Source organism: Xiphophorus couchianus, chromosome 12, assembly GCF_001444195.1.
Source record: "Xiphophorus couchianus chromosome 12, X_couchianus-1.0, whole genome shotgun sequence".
NCBI lineage: Eukaryota > Metazoa > Chordata > Actinopteri > Cyprinodontiformes > Poeciliidae > Xiphophorus > Xiphophorus couchianus.
In genome coordinates, this window is record NC_040239.1 from 19,996,992 (window position 1) to 20,021,630 (window position 24,639).

The window sequence follows — 24,639 nt, forward strand, 5'->3', positions numbered from 1 at the left end:
AAAACAAGAGGGGGATCTGATTGTAAAATAATACATTTTAATTTTCTCAGTGTGCAAGTAGAATTAGTTGTTCCACAATGCACCCCCTCTTCCTTTCTGCATAAATAATTATGGATGGGTTTTTAATTTGAAGACACTGCATGCTAAGTATACAAACCCCCCCCCCCCCCCCCCCCCCAGCTCCAGGGTTCAGGAGAAATAACACATGACCACAAAACAAAGGCAGCATCAAGCTCGTAAAATTAACATAGCAAATGACCTGGAGAGGAGGCTCGATAAATATTCTGATCTTATCACCTCTAAGTACTGCGAGACGACTAGAGAGCATCCAACGAAAACACAGTCGTTAATCTTCCGTATACCCTCGGATAAACTTTTTACAGGAAACCATCTTTCCAGCAACTCTGCAGGGATCGAGACAAGGGCGTCTTCTCCCCTTTTTGATAGATACTTTCTTGGTAGTTCTCTGATTTTTGTTCATACTGACCTTGGACTCAGAGTGGATTTTCTCTTTCTCTTTCACTTTCCCTTTTTTTGTGGGGGGATTTCACTTTTGTGCTACTCTGTTTTGTTATGTCTACAAACTCAGGTGTTTGGGGTACGACTAGGAGGGATTTGTGTTTGCGCACATCAAAGGGGTGTCACAATTCTAAAACCTTCTCTTGTCTCGTCTGTTCTCCTAAATCTGTTTATGCAAACTGAGTTGCACAAGTTTAAATCTTCTCTCGTTTTGAATGTTGTCAAAGGAAAACGTTGTCGTTGAGACGAAGAGAAGATCCATCAGCCTTACCCCACTCACCTGCCATAAGTGTCATATGTTTTTTGGCATGTCGTTCTTATGTTCTGCAGGTGGATGAATATCATAATTTCATTCAGTTGCATGTTTTGTTGAATTAGAACATGTATAAAAGTGGCAGTTCTCTAAATTTAAAAAATATATATTCCCATGGAATAAAGTGCACAAACTCAACGGTGCTTGAAATTACAACTACAAACTTCAATGTACTTCATTGTCATGTTATGTGAAAAACCCTTTGAAAATATTCCATAATTTTAAAGTAGGAGAGTAAATAAGATGATTTTCAAAATGTTTTAAAATAAATGTAAAGTTCATGTTTTTGTATTCAGTGGCCTTTACTCTGACGACTCAAAATGAAATCTCAAGCCTCAATCTTCAGAACGTTGGAGCCCAGCAATGTGCAAGCTGCTCTCTGAAGGCTTCTTGTTAAAGATCATCAGTGAACAAACATTCACCTGGTGTGGTCTATAGTTTTCCTGAAGTTAAGGGATAAAGTTGTGGAGAAGATTAAAGTGAGTTTAGATTAGGAAACAGCGACCAAAGCTTAGAAAATCACTGTTCAACCCATCAGTCAAAAATAACTAGGTTATGCCACAACTGCAAACATACTAAGATGTAGCTCTTCAGATGAACTCAATAGCCAGGCAGAAGCATTCAACAGGCTCTGGAGGAGCTGCAGGGACCACAGCTTATGTGAGAGAACCACTGACAGAACAACAATCAATCAAGAAAAATCTAGCCTTTATGGAACATTGGAAAAAGTAAAACAGTTTTGTTTTTTTTTTTGACAGAAAGCTGTGAGAACCACCATCTGAAGGTGACCACATGCCATGTAGAGGATAAACCAAACTTAAGAAAAATGGTTCTCAGGTGCAAAGAGACCAGTTTTGAACTTTGTTCTAGATGCTTAGCAACGTAAATGACAAAAACATCTAATCTTAAACATCACTTCACATCATCACTCATGTGAAATATGAGGAGATTTCTCAAGATAAGTGATTATTTTGGTGAGCAAGACCATGAATAGAAGATGGAATAGAAATGTTGGCATCTCTGTTTTCTACAATGATTGAAAAGGGGGTGTTTACTTAATCCCAATCCAGTCTGACCACCAAAACTTTGAATTTATCGTGACGAAATCTAAAAAGTTTAAGGAGTATGAATACTTTTGCAAGGCACTTTATTTTGAGATCAAAAATAACTTTAATTTTGGTCCCTTTAAGCAGATCATGGGGGGTTTGGAGGAAATTCATTGCCACAAAGTATAATATGAAATTGGTCAAATATAATTGTTACTCACAGGCTGACACAACTTTCAATAAGACATGATGACAGATTGACTGGTCTAATTATTGCTTTGCTGCTTCAAAAAGTAAGTAGAAACAGCGCAAAAATAATATAAACGTTTTTTAAAATAGAAATCAATTGCAAAACATAGAGTCTAATAATAAGATGCAAATTCTAAAAGAAAAAAACATCAAATACAACTGACTAGTCTAGTTTATATCATCAAAGACTCATAGACACTCAGTATCAAATAATAATTCATCTAAAAAAAATCTAAAGCAAATATGCAAATGAATATGGAGAGCAGCACAAGAAAGAGACGCTCTGCATGTTGTCTAATCACAGACCATCTAAAAAGTCTTAGGTTTGTTGTTTATGCACAAAAGTACACTCCACTACATCACATCTATTCCAAACTAATGTGCTTTGGGCATTTGTTGGTCTTTGTCTCTTTTCAAAACTGTGACCATAATGTACCGGGCCAAGCAAATCGCAGTGGGTCTTCAGAAGCTCCAAATATATTCTGCCATTTGTCCAGTTTGCTCTCCCAGTTCTATCCTCTTGGTCATTAGATTCATTGTTCCACTTCAGGCCCATAGGTTTTAACTTTCTAAAACTGTCCTCCTGTGAGAATTACGCGCCTCGTATCCGAAGCATCCTGCAGCAAGGACGAAATCAACACTGGGAAAAAGTGTCGCCGATGCATTTGTATCTCAGAACAGGGGCATCTGATGGCCTAGTTTCTCTCTTGTGGTGTTGGTTATAACCTTCCATATCTACCTTGTAGCAGAAAACCATGGTTGAAATCTTTTTTTTTTTTTTCTTTCTCCTCTTTAACTCAGGCAAACGCTTAGAGATTTTAGATTGTATGTGCTGCAGCTGGAAAAGACAAAGTAGGGACCTGAATGTCAGTGCGTCATAGAGATATCAGGTCACTTGGAGCCCATAAAATATGTCACTCGTCGATGTGTCACAAGGACTTGACATCACACATACTCTTGAAGAACAAAGCATAAATCACAATTATTAAAGCCAGAGAACACTGACTGGACTGATCGCACACTGCAGCATTGTGAACTTCACCAAATAAGTCCCTCTCCTCTCAGTGCCCTTGGTAAATGATACTCCCAGAATAGAGATTCGTGTGCATTTCTGGTATCTAAAGTATGCTTATTATTATTATTATTATTATTATTATTATTTCTTTTTTTTCTTTTCTTTTTTCGCACACAGAAGCCAAACAATGAGTTCAGAAAACAGAGAAAAATAAAGTCTGGGTCTGATTTTGTACTTGGATCTTAGATAGTATGTTTATGATGGTGTAGAGTACCTGAAATGTTGACAAGTCTTTTTTTTTCTCTCGCAAGTCTTATTAGTGAGATTTCTCTGTATATTTTATTACTTACGTGTGCAACATTTTTCTTGGCATTTGTACCACAAGTAAAGACAGAAGTGATACTTAATATGAGGTGAACAGGTAAATCAGTGTTTGTAGCGTAAAATGTGATCTAAGATCAGCCAAACTGACAGTTTTGACATGTTAGCAGGTGTGGCATGGCGGCCCTGGTGGAGATGAAACGAGGTTAAACACTTAACTACCTCATCAGAGTTGCGTGTATTCACTCAGATTGTGAGAATTTAAGAAGTTTGTCACAAAAAATGCATGCAATTTCTACGCTCAAGTGTAAAATCTCTATCTTCTGCAGATAGAAGTGAGCGCTGCGTCGACTCGGTTCACAGAATACACACTTTACGTCCAAGTGAAAGTGGAAGCTCTTACAGTAAGCACCACCTCTGGAGTCTCACAACAGTCCCAACACCCAACTCCAGATTCCTTATGCTGGATGATAAGTTGAACCAACAGACATTTGTTGAATCCAGTGAGTGATTAGTCTGTCATTTTTTTCCTGTTTGTAACCCATCATGTGCTGTAGGATTAAAGACTTCCCTTGTGACTGACAATCAGCCGGTGAGACTGACAGGTACAAGTAAAATATAATAAGTAGAGAAGAGTTGCTGAGCATGTTGTTGTTCCGATAAAACATACCATACAAATGTTTGCACACACTTCAGTGGGAACACACACACACACGCACCCCCACAGACTGCTACTTTCCTGCCTGTGTCTAGCAGATATGATTTGGACTGACACTGGCTCCAGACTTCCTTACACAGCTCTTGATGAGTAGGCTGACCTTGTCTCAATCTGATCTTGTATGACCTCCTGTCTTCCAAGCCCAGAGTAAGACAAAGCCTCATTAAGAAGAAGATAGCATGAGAGCAGGCACTTTGGCACAGTGTGTGTATGCCTTTGCACAACTGCATGTTTGTGGTGTACCACTGCATTCCTCTTTCCCACAATGCCACTAATGTGGCTTCAGGAAAGTATTGGGGAAAAAAAAAAAAAAGTTACTTCACAGCAATATCAGAGTCAATGATCCAGGTCGTGTGTTTTGTACATTAAAGTTGTTGGTTTTTTTCCCAAATAGCCAAATGTGTTACCAAAAATTAAATGGAAAATCTCAGGGGTTCAGTGTTCAACATGCAAAAAAAAAGTTTTCAAAAAAGGAATGAATGAAAGAAAAAGAAAACATTAATGTGATCTTCAAAATACCAGTTCACTTTTTGCTTCTTAGTGATAGAGCACAGTCTATAGAAAATAGAAAATAAGCTTTATTACATTTGACAGTGCAGCACTATGACTTGTTAGTGATACCTACGGTAGAAATGTGTAAATAAAAGACTTGCTGTTGCTCCAAGTTGGAATTATTTGCTGAAGTTCTCTAGAAGTCAGATCAGTAATTTTTATAGTGCTACAGTGGAAATATAAACTTGGATCTTCATTCTTGGTAGCAAACTTTACTTAAGAAAAATAGGCCTCTGAATTACATCATATTCATACTGCAGGGACTATTGTTTTATGGAGCTCTTAAGCTACTGGTAATTGGATATCTTGTGCAGCACCTTGGTCAACTATTGTTGTTTTATTGTTTTGAAAACAAATTACCCTTGGATTATGTTTACATCAGTTATTCTTAAGTCTATATAAACATACTGAGAATAAAAGTTTATATATTTTTTTAGTGTATACAGTTTTGTAGTGTGATATTTTGCTGCTGGAAGACAACTTTCTTGTCAGACTTCATCCAATCAAAAACATCATTACTGTATCCTGTATTGTAACATGTTTGGGGAAACAAAATCAGGAAACAAACTCTGTTGTGAGTTCTTGTCTTTTTAAGTTTATTATTATCTTTATTGTGTCCTAATTTTCTTTTACAACTTCTGTAAATTCTTCACAAATACAAATTCAAGGCAGGCATATTTTCTAAATCTGAAGTCTTATTTAATTTTAAGAGAACCTGAAATTAAATGTAATTCAGACTTCAGATTGGAATAAAAATAAGGCTCTATTTCTGTTACAGGGTTGAATTACTTAAAGAAGTTTATTTAAAATGCCGTAATTGTAGACTATCACAACTGTTTCCTCGAACAGTTGATTTTGGGTAAAGAGGACGGTATAGGGAATATATTAGCACCTCATGCAAAAAAAGAGGAATAAAAGGACATGCTACCTGGATTTGCATATCTAATGTCAATGGCTTAGCAAGGTGTTGGAGGATAATTTAAGAGGTGAGCCCTGCAAAATGTGCATATACAGTTCTATTTTTCACAATACTGTATATGCACAGTGTGCTTAATCCTTTTTTTGGCCTTAGTGTTGTTGTGTGTTCAATGTTTTTAGGTGTTTCATTATACTACAACACATGGGGACTATGTAAAAATATATATTTTTTACATATTTGTTAAAACTATCACTATGTTGTGTCAGTATAATATGTGACAAATAATCTGTGAAAAAAAATTAGCTTCTCTGCCGGTTTTATCGCTGTCAATCACCCTTGTTTATGCGGCGCTCACTTCCTCCCCCTTGCTCTCTTTTACACTACCACAAGTTCAGCACAAACCTACCATGAATTTTAGTTTGTCTGGCCACCTGTGACAGCAGATTAACAGTTTTCTGGAAAAGAAAGTTGTTCTTCTGCCATTAGCACATGGAGCAGCATGTACACGAGCATGATTGACAGCGCTAAGACCGTCCTTCTGGCTCTGACAGCAACAATAGCACAGAGAGGAGGTAGAGGAGCTTGATTTTAATATTTTCACACATTATTTGTCTTATAATATGCTATCATGACATGGTGACAGTTTTAACAAATATGTTAAAAAATTTTTTTTGCAAAAAGTTACATATGAGCATATAAGCAGTGCTATGTATGTGCTTATTTTTGATATTACCAAAATGTCAAAATTTTTAACATTGTTGATGAATTATGTTTTTCTGTCAATTTCTAAATAGTAGTTGTTTATGTTATTCCTTATAAATAACATTTCATAAGTTGTAAAAAGGTATTATGTCCAGCGTTAGAACTTTCAAAATCGACAAACTGGTTTTTACCATTTTTCCCTACAAGTCGTCACAAGATGTCAAGGTTTCATTGTCGATGCTTGTGATGCGGTTGCAGTTTCATTATGACAACAGGCAATTTTCCCATTGCCTATGTTGACACCTGCTTCCCAGATTGACAGACAGACAGACAGTCCAACAGGTCGACAGACAGCGAAAAACATTGTGTCGTTAGTACTCTCGACATAATAAGTTCCCCGGGGTTTATCTCAACACGTTATTACTTCTGCATTTCTCTGAGTAGGAAATTTTAACGGGATAAGGAAAGGAATGAATATAGGTGTTGAAATAGACAATATGATGAGACAGGAGGAAAATTGGGATAGACTGTACGCCAGCATTAATGAGAAAAACTCAAATAATGACTAGTTTTGTGGAAATGGTTTTCATCAATAAATGGTCATTAAATTTTAGGTGATTAGCTTATCACTTACAAACAATGACTAATTGTTTTGTAGGAAAGACTTCTTTCCATTCTCATACAGTGAAATAGTCATTATATAAAACCAGAATTTTGATAACAGAACAAGTGAGTTTTGTAAACTTTTTTTATGTTATTGCCTTTGTATGTTAAGTATGTTATTGATCAACTGAAATATGGGTTTGTTCTGTAAATAATTACAAATATTAAATTATGTGTTATAAACTGGAGTGACAGAAGAAATATGTATATCAAAAGCTTATTGAAATCTATGCATTTCATAATTGGTAGAAAAGCGTTTGTTGGTGATGAGAACCTCTAAATGACTCCTTTCTTTAGTTAAATGGGGCTTAGTTGTCTTTCAATCAGAAGGTTGTAGTTTTTGTTTCACACATCAGTGCAGCCCTGCTCAACCCGAGTTACCAAGTGATGTGGTGCCCATTTTCTTCCAAATATGGTGTACAGTGCCATAAAAAAAGCTACATTTTGATTTTATCTGACCAGACTATATTCTTCTAATATTTAGTTGACATATCCAAATATTCTACCACAACTTATTTGTTTTTCAGCAGTGGAGTCTTGCACAGTAAGCAGGTATTTAGATTCAGTGATTGCATTACAAATTGTAATATAGTTTTTAACGGAAAAATTTTCATTTGTGATCTCTGTACGATGTTCCGGACTTCTGAATATTTAAAACAAAAAAGGGGAATTTTGTGAGGTTTCCCCAGTTCTGCATTATTTATTGCTGAATTATAACCCCAACAGAACTGAAACATACAAAAGTTTGTATAAATATCTGTAACCAAAGATATCAGTATGTTTTCAAACAATAAGGTTGTGAGGGGCTTGTCATATCTCTTGCTTTGACTCTTCGCGACATGCATATTGTATCACACCATAGTGAGGAGAAAACCTTTCATAGGCCATCAGTTTACTTTTTTCAACTCTACATCTTTTCACATCTTTGCCAAATGACAAAGAAAAATGTCCCCTGTTATTTAACTTTATGATATGTTGACAAGTTCACTGCTTATTTACTCTGCTGTATATCATCCGTTATAGAATAATGGTCTGTTTGGTGTTTCTTTGCTCTCAGAGCTGAATTTTACCCCTTTAATCAGCTGTGTTGAGATATTTGACCTCCTCTGCATCACTGCCAGAAGTCATGAAAGAAAAGAGCGTAATTGACAAAAGGAGGAGCGATATTTAGACTAATGGAACAGAGCGCAGGTGTAACAATACCTTCTGCCTGTAATAAATGATGTCCGGCCTCTTAAAGACAATTCTATTACCTCTACAGTTATGTGTGATCAGTCTCTGTCAGGGAAATGGATATGCACACATGTTACCAAATCGGTAGTCAAGGTTCTATCAATACAGGCTGATCTCAAGATTTATGCCACTGCTGTAGAGGCTGGCAGTCAGTAGCTTTTTTTTTTTTTTTTTTTGACAAATTTCCAGCTTTCTCTCAGGGTTTAGAATTAAACCCTGAGAGAAATGCAGTATATGCATATATGCATATGTGTATATGCAGTACACATATACAGTATATTACATTCTTTTGTTGTTTTTTTTCCATTTATGAAAAAAAAATACATTAATTTCTTTGCACTAAATTGTTTTATTGTTTTTGGTCAGATTGTGGAAAAAATACAATATTTTCATTACAATAAAAATTTGATGGACGACTGGGACCCATTACTTTTTGTTGGAGTCAGCAGAACTTCCTTCACTGAGCTGCCGTTTGCAGACACCCATCACTTCTACTCATTCAAGGGTTGAAACCCCAAGATACCTTTTTTCGTTTTACTTTTACTTAAGCAATATATTGTAAAGTATTGCTACTCTTATGTTTCTTTTTTACATTTATACATTTATAAAAATGTAAAAACTATGTAATCTTCCTCCACTTCGTGACTATGCGCTGCTTTGTATTCATCTATCAAACTGAGTTCCTAGAAAATACATCAGTCTCTAGTTGTAATGTGACCAAATTAGAAAAACATCTAACTGGTATAAGTGCTTTTGCATAAATGTGCAATTTGTGCCAAAAAACTACTTTTTTTTGTGAATTTGTCACCATGTCGAGATATTTTGCACTAACACATGCGCCTTTCCAAAAATTTTTTAAATCTTAATTCCCACCAACAACCAACATTTTGCATTTTCCTTCTGAGTTGCACCTGATACTTTTCTCCCCTTCTGTGAGTGTCCAAACACTTGAATGGGTGAGACATTTTAGAGAGACCTTGAGTGAAGCACAATAACCTCCCACCTGTATCTACTCTAGAGGGGAGAAAATAAAAGCAAAAAAGGAGAAGCTCTAGTCTGTAGAGGCTTGAACATCTGGAATCCAGCAAAACACCTAAAGCTACCTTGATTAAGATCACACTTTTTCTCTGAAGCCATGACAAAATGAGACCTAAAAACAGCCGAGCTTAGAATAACACGCCAGCATATTAAAACAATAGCTTATTAGATAAGGGTGAGCACAAATTCTCTTGCTTAGCTGAGGCTGTGATGTCCTTTCGGCCTGCCCCCTCCATAACTGTGCAAGTTTTGTTTTCTTCTCCCCTCTTTAGCTAATTTGTTTGTGGACCTTTTCAATTCTCATGATTTCATCTTAAATTTGCCTCTTAAACCTTGACCTCCCAGTTATTATTGTCAAGTCCTGTGGGCCGGAGTGCAGGCTGGGTGGCCGAGGCCAGAGAGGCATGAAAGAGGAAAAGCTCTGCAGACTCGTTGGGATTTGTTTACACAAACTGGAAGCTTTTTTGGTGGGAGATAAAAGTTAGTAACAGCGGTGAAGTGCTTTTTCCCATCGACTCTGGAATCCTCCTCACATCGACCCTTCTCCTGTCACTATAACAGATGTTTGGTTTGGGGAACTGTAAACGCTGTCTGCATTTCTGATCTCTGTTATCTCCCTGTGACTTGTAACTCTCCGGGCGTCATAATAAGACTTGGCATGGACTTTGTATCCACTGACAGAGCAAACACTTAATACTGTGATGAGTGGAACAAGCGACATACAAACGTTAATCTCCAGAGATGGATATAGGAATAGATATGAGTTATGGTGCTGATGATAAATTTACATACACTCGTTATATGCTCGATTATCACAATGATTTAGGGCTTTTAAAGAGGCATTCCAGTTGTTTTCTTTGTCGGGGTGGAATGATAATTCCCAGAACAACAACAAATAAAATAAATAACAAAAAACTTGAATAAATTGTAAAAGCAATAATTAAGTTTATTGTGAATTTTCTCTCATGCACAGTCAAAATTCAATATACAGCCTCAAATATATGAACACACTAATAATTCTTTTTAAATGTATTCTCAAATTATTCTATGCTTATTTTGACTGAGTTGTAAGCGATGGAAACATCAAGCTGAAAGTATGCATTGGCGCCAGCAGTACTGGGACATTTTACAAAGTGAATAGAATAATGAAGAAGGAAGACAGCATCCAAATTCTTCAACTTCACTACAATCCAGCAGTTAAATGACTGAAACCTTTTCACAATTTAATGTTCTAGCAGAACAATGCTTGGTTGAACAATGCTCAATGGTTACAGCAGGTTATCAGTGAAATGAACTTAACACCTTTAAAAATATGTGGACTATGCTTAAAAGAGTGGTACTGCCTGTTGTTAATTACAGAGGGGCCAAACAGAAACAGAATAATGGAGGTTGCTTGTTAATGGCTTCAAAAACATGTTTTTCTGCATTTCACTAATTGGGATTGTACTGTGTGGATTAGAGAAGATCCCCAATAAAATCAAACCTGTGCATCCAAGTCTATTGTTTACACGTCTTTGAAGTTGTTTGCAGTATAATCATTACACCCTGGAAAAAAGGTTCAAATGCATCATTAAAAGAGGCTGGGAGTGAATAAGAGTTAATTGTTGACGACCTGATTTCACAGAGGCATGGCAAAATCAAGCTTTCTGCCTGTGACCCATTGTTTGTTCACATAAAGCTCTACACTGTAATCCCTTTTGTGTTCAATTAATCAAATTACTGCTGTTTAAACTTTGCACCACACACCAATTTGTAAAACCTGCCTACATAAGCTGTCTGTATCTCTGTTAGCTCAGCCTTTGGGTTTTAGCCGCCTTCCCAATCACCTCCACTACCGAACAAGCAGACAGACAGAGCGAAAAAGAGAGGCTGGGAAGCTGGGAGGGAGGGTCAACATCAAATGTGATGAATGCCTTTCGACGGAAAAAGCTGCACGGAATGTCCTTGACTTTAATCAAAACTATTTGTTTTTGGGGCGGCTCGTCTGTTGTCTCATGCACTCATGTCCACTGATAGCCTGACATTAATGACACCATAAATCAGGGCCAAGTGACGGCAGGGTTTTTGGTAATGTTTCAGGGCTGTTGCAGAGATGGCGGTCATTGAGGAATATGAGGAGGAGAGTGAGAGGTCTGTTGGAATTCCAGATTATGTGGGGGTTAACTAGCCCCTCGAGAGAGAAGGAACAAGATGTGAAGCTAAGCTGTGCAGGAGCCAAGAGAACCAAAGCAAAGCTGTTTTTACATGCATGATATCATTTATTGGAGACATAAGCTACATGATCATATTTTGTTCTCAATGCTTAGCGCACGGACGCAGATAGAGAAATGTAGATGGAGCAAAATAGAGGTTTTCACCAGAACTAGATAACTATATTTACATCACAAAGAACAGCAGTTGTACTTAAACGGCATCAAAGTTTTAGGCCAAACTCGACTGATAAGACTCATTCTGTGGAGATGAGAATGCCATAAATCCCTTCTGTACATCCCTCATCCTTTGCTTTAATAGTCTGCTCACATAAACACACTGGCCCTCTTCCTGGGCCAAGATCTAAACAATTCCAGCTTGATTGATTTGACAGAGACTGTAAGATAACTGCTCCTCGGCCAATGCACCATGAATAGGGAGGCCCTAAAACCTTTGTGCGTTAGGGATGGGCCAAAAAAACACTGCTACCCATTTGTATGTTTGAATAGATGGGAAAGGCTGAACAGATGTTTGGTATTTCTAAGGGTCAGGAAGTGTAACTCTATCTCAGTTAGTTTGGACTCCAGGCATGGGGATGTTTTGTTTTGGGTCAGTGTGAACTTTCACACCCCAAAATCATTCTGATACGATGCTGGTTTCAGTTTGGAGTTGCATTTTACCGTGGTGGCACTGTTGCATTAATAATTACTGGTATAAAGAGTCTGATGTTTATTATCCCTGACTTAGAAGTGGTAACGTTAATCAATTTGTCACAAAACAACTTTGAAGATGTCTCGGTATAGTGTATAAGTATTCATATCACTTGAAATGTAGGTTACAACCACGAACCTAAATATATCTGATTGGAATGTGATAAGCACACATAAGGTAGCACATAATTTAAAGAGGCAGAAAAATGATAAAATTACGATTTTCTTTCCCCCACACGCCCAAGACAATTGTACACACTGAAATATTTACTCATTTTTTTTTTTTTTTTTTTTGCATAATAACTTAGGATCCCAACATTTAAACAGTACAAAAGATTATCAGTTAAGTTTTGATGTGGATTTTGACTGGAATATTTTAAAACATGAATAAGGTTTGATGTAAATCACAGCTGTATGTTTTAGGCTAGATCTACAAAGTGGTAATATGTGTCCCAACACATCTCTAGCCTCTAAGTGTTTCTTTTTGGATTGTTTTTTCACGTTATCTCAAGCTTTCCTATCAATGCTGAAGAAAAGCATCGGTGCTGCCACTGCTGTTTTACCATGAGTGCTACGTGTTTAGGGAGCTATGTAGTGATTTTCTTTTTCCTTCATAAAGAACATTGCATGTAGGCCAAAAAGTTTTTATTTTTCTTATCTGGCCGGACAACCTTTTTCCACGTGATTATTTTACCTCCTATATGTCTTGATGTAACTTGCAAACAGGACATCTCATAGCTTTATTTCAGCAATCGCTTTCTTCTTGACACCCATAAACACCAAATTTGTGCACAACTAATAACTAATAGTTTTCCTGTCCACTTGATCTGTTAATCTCTGCAGCTCCTTCGGAGTTACCAATGGCTCTCTTGGCTACTTTTCAGAATAACAGTCTCCTTTTCCACCTTTTCAGTGTAGGTGCATAGCCATGCTTTGGTTGGTTTGTACTTGTGATAAATACTCTGCATTTTGGTTGATGGACCGAACGGTGCTGCATGACATGTTCAAAGCTTAGGATAGTGTGCGAAACTTTGGCCCTGTTAGATTTTCCTAACTGTATCCCTGACTTGTCTGGCATGTTGCTTGGCCTTGCTGTTGGTTCACAAGTCCTCTCCAACAAACCTCCAAGACATTCACAAATCAGCTGTGCATATACTTTATTAATTAAATTAACCACAAGTGGGCTGCACTTAGTAATTAGATGAATTTGATATTTTTTGGTTACATGGTATTTTATTTGGAGGTATTAAAATAAAATGATGTGTGTACAAATGCACAATTTATCACACTGCAACAAAATAAGTTTGCTGATTGTAGTGTGACTTAATGGAAAAAGTTCAAGGGCTATCAATGCTAGTTGAAGGTAATGTATAATCATTGCAACTGTTCCAGATTGAAGCCTCATGACAATGTTTTATTTTTTAGAGATTCACTTTATCTTGTGGCTTTTCTCCTGTCAAAGTCAGTGCAAAACTAACGACACAGGAGCTGTTTGGTTGAATCTTGCATTGTCAAGAGAAAGCTATGTAGACAGTGTCTGCCAAAAGGAGTATGCATTTCTAATCCCTTGATGGCTCATAGGCGCAACAAATCTTATCCATCTACATGCTGTCAAAAAATGTCACCGCTGTATCAAAAAGAGGAGACGAGACCTGAAGGAGAGGTGCTGGAGGGAGGAAATATACAACAGTGTGCTTTTTTTTTTCCCACCATTGCAGACACACACACGTGCCCACCCACTCGAATGCACCGGAGAGACACCGAGCTGTCGTCAGTTGACAAACAAATGACAGACAAATGACATGTTGGAACACCTCCACCGGGCCTGATAGCAATCGCCCTGCGAGATTGTGCCAATGGCATCTCTTATGGAGAGAGGCCTGTGTGTCATTTTACACAAACAAAACCTCTGCCAAACACCAGATCTGATTGCTTCCACCACCATCAACTGTGTCCAATCTAATCCGTCTGTCAATCTGGGTTGCAGGGACTGAAGACATGGTTAAAGGAAGCATGATGGAGAGGTGGGATGATAAAGAGGGAGCGGAAAGGTGGATTTGTTGGAATGGACAGGGGATTTGTAAGGAAAGCTGTGGCAGTATTTTGGCATGTTTATGCCTATACATAGTGTAAAGCCAACAACAGTGTTTTTTTTTTTTTTACTCTTCTTGCTTTATTACATGCTCTTTACAAGTGCAAACTATTGCCTCAACCACAAGCCGCTTGTGACTTGTCAAAATATCATTGTGGACGATGCTCAGTGACCTTTGCGTTGTTGTGTTTTTGCCTACAACCCTGCTGGCAGATACAGTGTAATGTGTGCTTTCCGTTCTCCCTTAATTCAATCAGGTCCCTCCCATCACTCTGGCCTCTTTATTCCAATTCGATTAGTCGTCTAAAGCCATCAAGATTTCCTGGACAAAATGAATGCTTGTATTAATCCCTGCAATTTCCATTTAAAACGTAAGGGCATCGACTTGATTAATAAGGGCTGATGCTGAATAATTACACAGCACAACACAGATAGGGTTATAGGAAAAAGCACAGCTGGGCATGCCCCCAAACGCCCTTTGGGAAACCCAAGAAGGAACGGGGGGGTGGGAGTCAAAGTAAAGCAATGGCAATGACTGAGGTGATGAATCTCTTAGCTCGCCCCTTATGCAATTAACAAGCAACTCTTCTATTAATTTGGTCCTTCTAGAGTGGTGACTGATCAGATGTCTCAGGGTCGAATGTCAGAGGTCGAGAGCAGAGGTCAAGCCAACAACAGCATGGAGAAGACAGAGGAAAGGTAAGAACCGAAATGGAGACAGAAAGAAAAAAGGCAGGCGGAAAGAGCATAGTCTTTTTTTTTTATGGTTTGGCTCTAGTTTCAACATTAACCTAATTTAGATTACAACAAATCAGCTTAGTGGTGAAAAAATATCTGCTACCATAAAGTGTTCAGGTTGTAGGTTTAAAAGGAAATGTCTCTCTTGTACGTTTAATTGGGAGCAATCAATCATTGTAGTGTTTAAGCATTCAATACAGACTCAATCAATCGCAGGTTTGGAATGGAATGAAGAGAAAAATAAAGGTCCTGTTTTTTCTTCCTTTTTCGAAAGAAAAAAACAGATTATATTTTAACATTTACTCATCAGAGATTTATTGGCCATTTATAAGACCAGAATTGCTTTAGGTCAAATATAAAACTAGTGAAAAATGAGCATCCATTATGGATGTACATATTGCGTCTTCTTGATGTTTATCTCTGTTTCTGGATGAGATAAAATCTTTTAGCTTGCCTGATGAAAGATACTTATTTTCTCAAAAGCACACTCTCAAAAAATGGGAGGGAAAAAAGGGAGGTGATAATGTACTTACTTGTATCTTTTTAGAGCTGATTAGTTGTTTATTTTTTGCCTTTTTTGTGCATAACCTCAGTTATGTGTTGTAGCTGTGGTCAGAAATGTCAGAAGTTCCAAGTTTGCAATTTTTATGTTGTCTTGCAGTCAGTCAGCACATAACCTCCTTGTTTCTATGTAGAGGTTCCTTGAAAAACCTCTACGTTGACACTCCGCATAATAAATCAAAAAAGTTGCACTTACTAAGTTTGCTGTACACAAGTTTGTTCTCAGTAGATGTTGTTAAACCATAAAGAATTCAAAATAATGTTTCTACAAACATTTCATTCATGGGTTTGAAGTATGTCATAATACTACAAATTTATAAACAAATACACTGCTTCAGGTTCATTTTCATTTCTATAATTATGTAAAAGAAAAAGAAAAATGAAAAAAGATAATTGTGAGCTTTTGTGCTTGAAGAATAGATATATAGTGACGTATTACAACTTCCAGTGCAGCACAGCACTCTAATTTGATGATTGCTTTCTGAAAAGCAAAAATAATCAATCAGTTCATCACTGAAACAGCAACTCCGTTTTCATACTGTTTTCAGACATTTGGAGAGTTTACTTAAAAAAACACGTACATAGACTAATTTAGACGTCATCTAACAATCTAGGAGGAAGGCTGGAATTATGCGACTCATTTTTCATATCTTCATACTTTAATTTCTTTAAATTTTTCCTGATGAATACCCTCACAACTTTTCCAAATTAGTAACAAACAGGTCCATTGTTGAAAGTCTAATTGGCTATGTCTGAACAGAAATATCTGACTTTTTGGACGTATTTGGATGCATTTCAAGAGAGAGGCAACAGAGAAAACAACAATATTGTTCAGCTGAATGTTTTTTTTGCATTACACAACTGGCAGAAATCTGATTACTGAAGTGTCATAATTTAACAGCTTAATATACAGTATATGTTTTGAAACATTTATGATAAAAATGATCAAAATAATTGTAAAAAAAAATGTCACTGCTGTATGTAATTGTAAGTCAATTTTATGATTTAATTTCAATTATCTAAATTCAATAAAGATAAATTTGGTAGATTTTAATTCAGTTAATGTAATGATTTTGTAGAAAGAAATTAATTTAATGACTAATTTAGGTTGTTTACCTTAATGTCTTTCTTCTATATGTCTACTGGGCTAAAGACATCCACTCCTCAACTTTTCTTAATTGTGCATTATTAATAAACTTTCTTTGACTGTTGGCTTAGGATGACATTTATGTCCAGCAGCTTTAAATGAGATACCGTTACAATTCTCACATCGCCGTGGTAGTTCTGTTAGCCTTTACTATATAGGCCATCCTGTTCCTTTTTTATGTCAGAGTCAAAGTATTCCCACATGTTTTTAAAAGTTGGGGAAAATGCTCCAGGGATGGGTTGTCACGACCACCTTCGTTGTGGTTTGAAAATAACCTTTTCTTAATTATCAGCGTAGGAGGAAATGAAGCCTGACAGTATTTTCATTTTTAAAACATAATTTAAAGGGGCCCAACCCCAACAATTATCATAGTTTCTAAAAGGTTGAACTTCTGGGCGTAGATTTTGGGCTGTGTAAGAAGAAAGTTAGGACTGAACCTATCAGGTTATGATATACTTCTTTCTCTCTTAATTTCTGATTCGTCTTTATTAGAAATATAATCTGAAATCAGCAGGCTACATTAATTGGTAAATTTTTCACCTTGATTTACTCTGACCATCCATTTAGAAGTGAAAATGTTGTCAGTCAAAGATCATACCATGACTCAGTCACAAAATCAAGACTCCTCTTTGGATTCTGTTAGACTCAAAGTTAGATATCCTCAGTATCCAGGTGGTTACTTCGTCAGGCATAAGATTATATGTGTTATAAAACAATCTGTTTCTAAATAGCTTCTCAGTTTATTCACAGTGAGAGAGAAAAAAACTTCATGTAGTTATCAGGAAGGATGAATACATACATCCTACATACATGAATACAGCAACGGTGCTGTTTTCACTTTTGAGCTTCTAATTTCTGTCTTGCATTTAAAAATTATTGGTAATCATTTGGAATTCTCAGAGATAAGGTAAGAATGAACATTGTCTCACAAAGATCGCTGCTCTAAAGCTAGCTATTCTAATACGATAAGTTGCTAATGTGGGATGCTAATGGAGGATGCAAAAGCAAGTTGAATTTAGTTAGATCATTCTGTCTGTTTTAAAATATTACTAAAACTTAGAAGAAATAGTCTCAGAGTTTTTCGTGTGCTCTCATATTTTAATAATGAAAGTAAAATTAAAGCTTTTCAAAAACATGGATATAAAATTCTGATCAGTGAATTTCTAAGTCATATAAATCCTCATTTCATTCTCTATTGGAGCATCAATCCATTGAAATAAAACATCATTCAAATCAAATTGAATACCTAATACTAAAGCTTAACCACAATGTTAAAATGAAATTTATTGAACTGTCTGAATGATTGTATCAGTGGTGTTTGTGGTTTCACTGTTCACTGCCACAAGTGAGTAATTATATTAACATACTTGTGTTTCTTTACATGCTGTTCCAGTGCATGCTGTTTAATTTGCAGATGCCGCACTTTATTTTACATGCTGTTATATTTACTTGTAGATAAGAACCAGAATGTGATTTGCCCTAAGCTAATTTTGCCATCTGTTGACAGAAATGCTCCCCTCAGAGTCTCACCGCACTCGAAGTAGAGCGGCACAGAGAAAGAAGACTAACCCTCATCAAAAAGACAAAACAACATATGCTTATACTCCTAGAGTTTGAGCAAAAGTTCCTCTCTAATATGCAGTGCCACAGATGACTGACACTGTTTTGTTTCAGTTGCACTTTTCCCCATCTGCCAGCCAAAAATGACTGGATTCATTACATAAAGACAAGAGGATCCAATCAAAGTGCCCCTGTTTGAACATGGATGTGGGTATCCATGTAATGGTGTTGGAAAATACACATAAATACAGTATTGATCTTTCCATCACTGAGTCTCATTTTAGGATGCAGAGGGCATTTGAGGAACAACAACAACGAAGGCTCTTATCCCATCTCCCTCTGGCCCCGCTTCTATCGTGTCTCTAACTATTGTTCACAGACATAGATCAAGCACCAAGTGGAACTGCAGAGCCAAGGGACTTGGGCATATGGAGGGGGGTATGAAAAGTGAGGTAGGGGGGATTCCAGTGAAGGAGAAAAAGGAAGAGATGGAAGCTGGTCTTTCTCTGCCTCTCATCCCCTTGAAGGCCAACGGAAGGTCCTAATCCTGGCTCAAGGGCTTATGCAGATTCAATGACCTTTTTCCCAGAGACCAGATTTTACACTTAAATTACCATTATGAGCAGCGGTCTCCCTTGAGGTGGGCTGTAGACCAAACCAACCCCCCACCTCCACCCCCCAGCTGCGGTTAAAACCGACAGCGGCACCTTGTTTGGGCAGCAGGCGAAACGATGTGGAACACATGTAAACGAGCGAGCTGCTTTGCTGTCAGCGCTGTCTCAGTAGGAGTGGGGCCACAGTGCGGGGTGGCATTAAATGTGCATTACACTTAGATTGTAAATGCCAGAGGAATTGGGGGTTATAAAGATGATGTGATAAAGATATTAGACAAGCCGTTTTATGTTCCATTATTGGCCTATCAAACTGAATTTTAGGAATCTCATCCCTGTGACAGTGAAGTAAAGCTTAAAATATCTCCTACAAGTGTTACACACAGGATAGTTTTACTTGCTCTGATTTGATAGGTGAATTAAACCCTTTATGGTGATACTAAACTTTTGCTAAGGTGTTTTTCCTCAGAGCAGGGGCTCTCAAACTTCATGTCCAGAGGTTCAAATCAGATTTCGAGGTAACATCAAAGGCCTGAAAGAACAAATCTCTTTCTTTAATTTGCTTCAGACTTAAGAGTCTTTATGGCACTTTATGTTTGAAAGTATTTGTAACCATAAGCCTCTCCTATTGTTGGTAGCAAAACATAATGAGCATTCCAAGTTTGTCATTATTGATGACAAACATGAACATGTTGTTTTATCAGGAAAAATGTGCCAATTGTTTAATTTCAGTTTGAAATACAAATATCTAGACAATGCTCTCAATTTCTGTTCTTTTTTTTTATTATTTTTTGCTACACCCTAACACTGTGGTATTCATACACAAAATTATTGTACTGTGAGAAATGTGTAGTGGGGCAATCCTAGTCCGACTTAGTTGCTGTATGAATCTGGATGGGGTCTGTGCTTTGAGAATCGATGCCTTATAGTATGTTTTCATATTCCTAAGGATTTGTCTGTTAGGTTCAACAAGGACAGAAGGGACTTGAGACTGTAGGGTGTAGTTTTGCAATACCTCTCATCCCAGCAAAATAAGGCATGACAGAAAATGGAAAAAACACCAGAGTTCTGTCCTTATTACTCTCTTCAAACATAAGAGAATGATGGCATCTTCCTCTTTCAAACTATAACCCCGGTACACAAGGATGCACATGCCAGACACACACAGACCCACACACGCCTATACACAATTTAACTTCCTCATCCTATGGCTGCGGATTTGTTTGTCTTTAATTCCCTATCGCGTGGGGGTAATGGGGACTCTGTGACAGCTGTCATTCTGCCATGACCTCGGAGGCCTGCAGATCTGAACTGGCACAATGATCAGGTAGGGGTGTGTGTGTGAAAGTGTGAGCATTTTTTAGTGTAAAAAGGTTTGCGGAACAGGGACATCGACAATAAACTAGTGGGACGTGTTGGAGGGTGGCTGTTTTGATGTGAAAATAGTGATTAAATACTGAGATATACTTTTTTCGCTGCAAACCCCTCAGGCTCGATAATATGCCACTACAAATATGTCTAATCAGCAGGGGACTTGCTCTGACAGAAGCCAAAACAAGACCCAGACACTCATAGAGTGATGTGACAAAGGGCATTTGGAACCAGACAGGCAAATCAAAGTGCAGATAGGGTAGACTTGAAATATTTCTTACAGATATTTCATGTTTTGATCTCGTAAAATGTTTTGAAAGGGTGAAATATTAAGTTGCAAGCCACATCTTTGAAGAAAACGTCTGCTGTTACACCCTGATTTTTATCTTTTCTCTAATAGAAAAAACATCGCCCTGTTTGCCGCATTCACATCTTTCCACGTCTCTCTCCGCTTCACTATGCTCCGTCTCTCGAGTTTAAGTTACCTACTGTAGAAGAGCTGTCATCAGAGAGTGCATGATAGCGAGAGCAGAACACGGTCGACTGCTGCTCCAGGGTTGTTTCGGATGCAGAGCCGAGGTGGGCGGGAGTGCTTTGGAGCGTGGGGGCAAAGAGAAGAAAAAGAGTTAGTGGTGATTCTGCTCAGTGACACATCAGGCCAAGGCTGTGAGGTTGGTGTTCAGTTCAGTGGTCCCACAGGGAGTGAGTGTCTGCGGTCGAAACGTTGCTTTCAACCACATGAGCAGCCTTGTGCTAAAATAAGGTGAAAAAACCCAATCTCCCATCACACTTGTTCTTACTTTAGTTAACTCCTGCTACAAGCTGTTCCAGGTCTTTAAATTCTGTTTAGGAATGAGTGTATGTGTGCATCCAGTGTGTCTCTGTGTTATCCTGTGATAGAATAGCATAACACCAATTACTCACTTTACCCTGCAAGGACAAATGAACTCTATGTTTGGGGCCACTGTGAAGATGAACTTCTTTCCCAACTTCAAATTTTTGTCTGTCTCTAACAGGTTCTCTTCTACAACTGCTTTATTTTTAGCTTTTCTCACCTACCCACTAACGTACAGACCAATAGTTCCTGTTCATGAAAAGTATCCTTACAGCATGATACATTTAAAACACTCATAGTTAATGTTGGTCTCATCTAACCGGAGCAATTTTTCCACATGCTTGTTGTGTGTCGTATAATCTTTAAACAGAACTTGGTTTCACTTTGTGTGGCTTTAGTCCATCAGTTACTTCCTTCTTGCCACTCTTACAAAAAGGTTAATTTGTGGAGTGCATCTCTAAGTTCTTAAGTTACCCAGGGCCTCTTAGCTGCTTCTGTCATAAAAGCTGACCTTGCTAGAGCCACATATTGGTAGGTTTGTAGTTGTACTAGATGATGTATTTAATATAACTTTTTTTCAGCCACCTTAGCTCTGTTTACATTTCACCACAAGTAGGACTTTGAAAATGATGATGTTTTTTCAAATATCACTTGTGAAAATGTTTGAAAACTATTTATCATGTCCCTTTCCCTTCACAGCTAAGCACTGCTTTGTGTGTGCTTAGCTGTGTTGGTCCACCATCAAAGGTACGCTAACATAGAATCCATTTGTGGTCATAATGTGACAAAAAATGAAAAAGCTTAATGGGCATAAATTATTATTTTTTTTTTGTTCAGCTAATAGTTTTCAGTGAGTGCCAGGTTTGGTGTATATAACTTTTAATTTCACTTCTACAGTTCTGAATTTCTTAAAAAATTCAGAAAGCCTTTCTGAATACCTGTCATGTTGACATAAGTATCCTGGAAATAAAAGCTGAATATTAGCAGTTTGACCTTGAAGTCACTCTTTAATGGAGAAAAAACAGTATGCTTGCGCATTGATCCATAACAAGAAAAACATGTGTCATTGCCCAGATGCGCTTATAAACTGTACTCTATTGTTATTCTCTGTATTTTATTGTTCACATCTGTTTTATTTTTCAGCACAGGACTTTCTCACAGTACACGTCTGCCAAAATGTTTGTAACAACGTTGGACAGAATGGTTTGAGCATCTTCGTGGCTAACTGAATTTGAAAGACCTCTGAAGGATGTATTCATAGAAAACAGTGATGGGGTTTTAGATTTATTTTGTTGTATGTTTGAAAAAAGAAATGATCGAGGCCTCGATGCTAAAAAGGACAATATGTGACCCGCTTGATTGTTGATAATGTCTTGCTTTGCATTGTTACTAATAAAAGAATAAAACCTATTGCAGTAGTTGTCAGCAGCCTCTTCTAAATGTGTGGTTGGATTTTTTGTGTGATGGCCTCTCTTTGACTGACACATCAGTGTGTGTATATAAGCAGTGGTTTTGGCAGGAGCCTTCAACCTTCTTCTCCCATCGGGGAATCCGCTTGTAAGCCATATCCAGACTGAACTTTGCTGCCTTCAGTAAACTCTCATGTGGCACAGGCCAAAGGGTTTCAAGACACTGCGCCACACTGTCAGTGTGAAAGAAACGAAAGCAGTAAAGGTGCACAGATATCATATTTTGTATGGTAAAACAGGGTGGTCCAGTACTTTAGTCTCTTTGTTGTTGTCTCGTAGTTCTATAAAAAATTAAGTCCATTCAATTTGTCTCTGTTGTGCTAATGTATATGTATCAAGCTTCTTTTTTCAAGCTTTTTCCCCCTTTTCTTTTCAATACTTTATTTCTGGCTCCGTCATACATCATACACCAGGCCTTCCCATGTTGATTTTTTTTTCTTTTTGTCCCCCGTCATCAGTCGACATAAATACCCAGTATGTCACAGCAGGCTATGCTCCGAACGCCCCCTCAGTGCTTATCTCTACAAAATGTGAATCTGTTATTCTACAGTAATGGAAACCATGTTGGTAACATCTTAACATATTACATTCACTCAAACACACTGTGAAACTCTATCTTACCGCTGTGTCAAAGCTCTTTTTATACAGCGGGAATGTGGGGGGATGTGGTGAAACACAACGTTTTGCCCAAAGCACAAACTCTATGTGAATGCACACACAGACTACAAGGTTTCTTTTTTATTCTTTATTTATATCTTTTTTTTTTAAGAGGACAATTCAAAAAAGCTGAAAACACAAGAGTATTGTGCGCTTTATGTTTTGAAGCTCTTGTATGTGTCTCTTTTTACGTTTGCAGACTGGTAGAGGTTCAGATTTCTGCAGGCAATTTGTTTCAGGTAACTGGAGCTTTCAACGGCAGTTGAGTGTGTCTTGGGAACTATTAGGGGAAAAAAAGAGCGTGTTCAAGCTTTTCAAAATGTTGATGGATCCAACATAATGAGCGTGTAACTGATCACAAAGACAGACAGATAAGAATTTTTTTTTTCCTTGGGTTAAGAATATTGCTACATTTTGAGAGAGGAAAGCTAAACAGAGTGCTATCTAGTATTAGAGATATTAGGCTTTAGGTAGCACATTGTTATTCACTTACTGCTCCTATTGGGAAAGCTGTAGGCTTATTTTTTAGTCCTTTTGTTGCCAGAAATCTTTGAATTGAATCAGTGTGCAGTCAGCATACTGGAGGCAAGAACAGCTAAACGTTCAGTTTTGTGAGGATGCTACTAAAACCGTCAACAAGTTTTACGTCTGTTAATGTTCATTTTATGCTTTTAAGTATCTTAAGTTGCTATGTTTTTTTTCTCCTGGTAAGGTTTTCAGTAGCCCCCTTTTCCTGTTATTTTAAACACTTTTTTTGTTTCCTGTTGGGACAGGAGGGCTGTAGAAAAGAGGGAGGAGAAATGCTCCAGGTAAAACATCACTATTTAGGGCAAGATTCTATGGAGGGCATCAGGGAGACAAGAGGTTGGAATTTTTCTTTTCTTTTTTTTATTTAAGTGCAGACAGCTCCCATTTACCCTCCAGTGTTCTGTCGACTGAGACAATCATCACACATCGATGTCTCAGGTTTGGAGGACATATGGTAATGAGTTCAGACTGACTGACTGATGTGACTTAAACTGTTGGGTATTTGGGAGGGGGTGGCTGCAGTACATTGTGGACAGGGGGCCAGGTTTATAAAAGACTTTGCCAGCAGCCATAGTAAGAACAGACCAGGACGTTGGTCCCGGGAGCACATCTGAGACTCGGTCTGTCATTAAGGTAATTACGTACCATGGTTACGGTATCTGTAGGAAAGGCTGATCTCAGACCTGTGGCTCTAATGATACTCTCATGTTGCTAAAATGTCCTTGACGGCCTCCACGTTCTGCATACCCACAGACACTTCTGGGGAATGATCATTGAGAATGAACACTTTTTATACATTTATATTAAAATAAAATCTTTTGAATCATTTAAGTGTGTACACACCAGCGAAAGTGACGTGAGTATCAAATTTGAACACAAGTC

At 37.7% G+C, this 24,639-nt stretch overlaps 1 long non-coding RNA gene across 1 annotated transcript in view; it reads left to right on the plus strand.

Annotated features, from left to right (window-relative positions):
• The window catches only part of LOC114154086 (uncharacterized), a 274,978-nt gene that overhangs the window by 181,985 nt on the left and 68,354 nt on the right, over positions 1–24,639 (plus strand). The window contains exon 2 of the long non-coding RNA XR_003597473.1: positions 14,890–14,979. This is a non-coding gene — a long non-coding RNA (uncharacterized LOC114154086). The remainder of the gene's footprint in view (positions 1–14,889; positions 14,980–24,639) is intronic.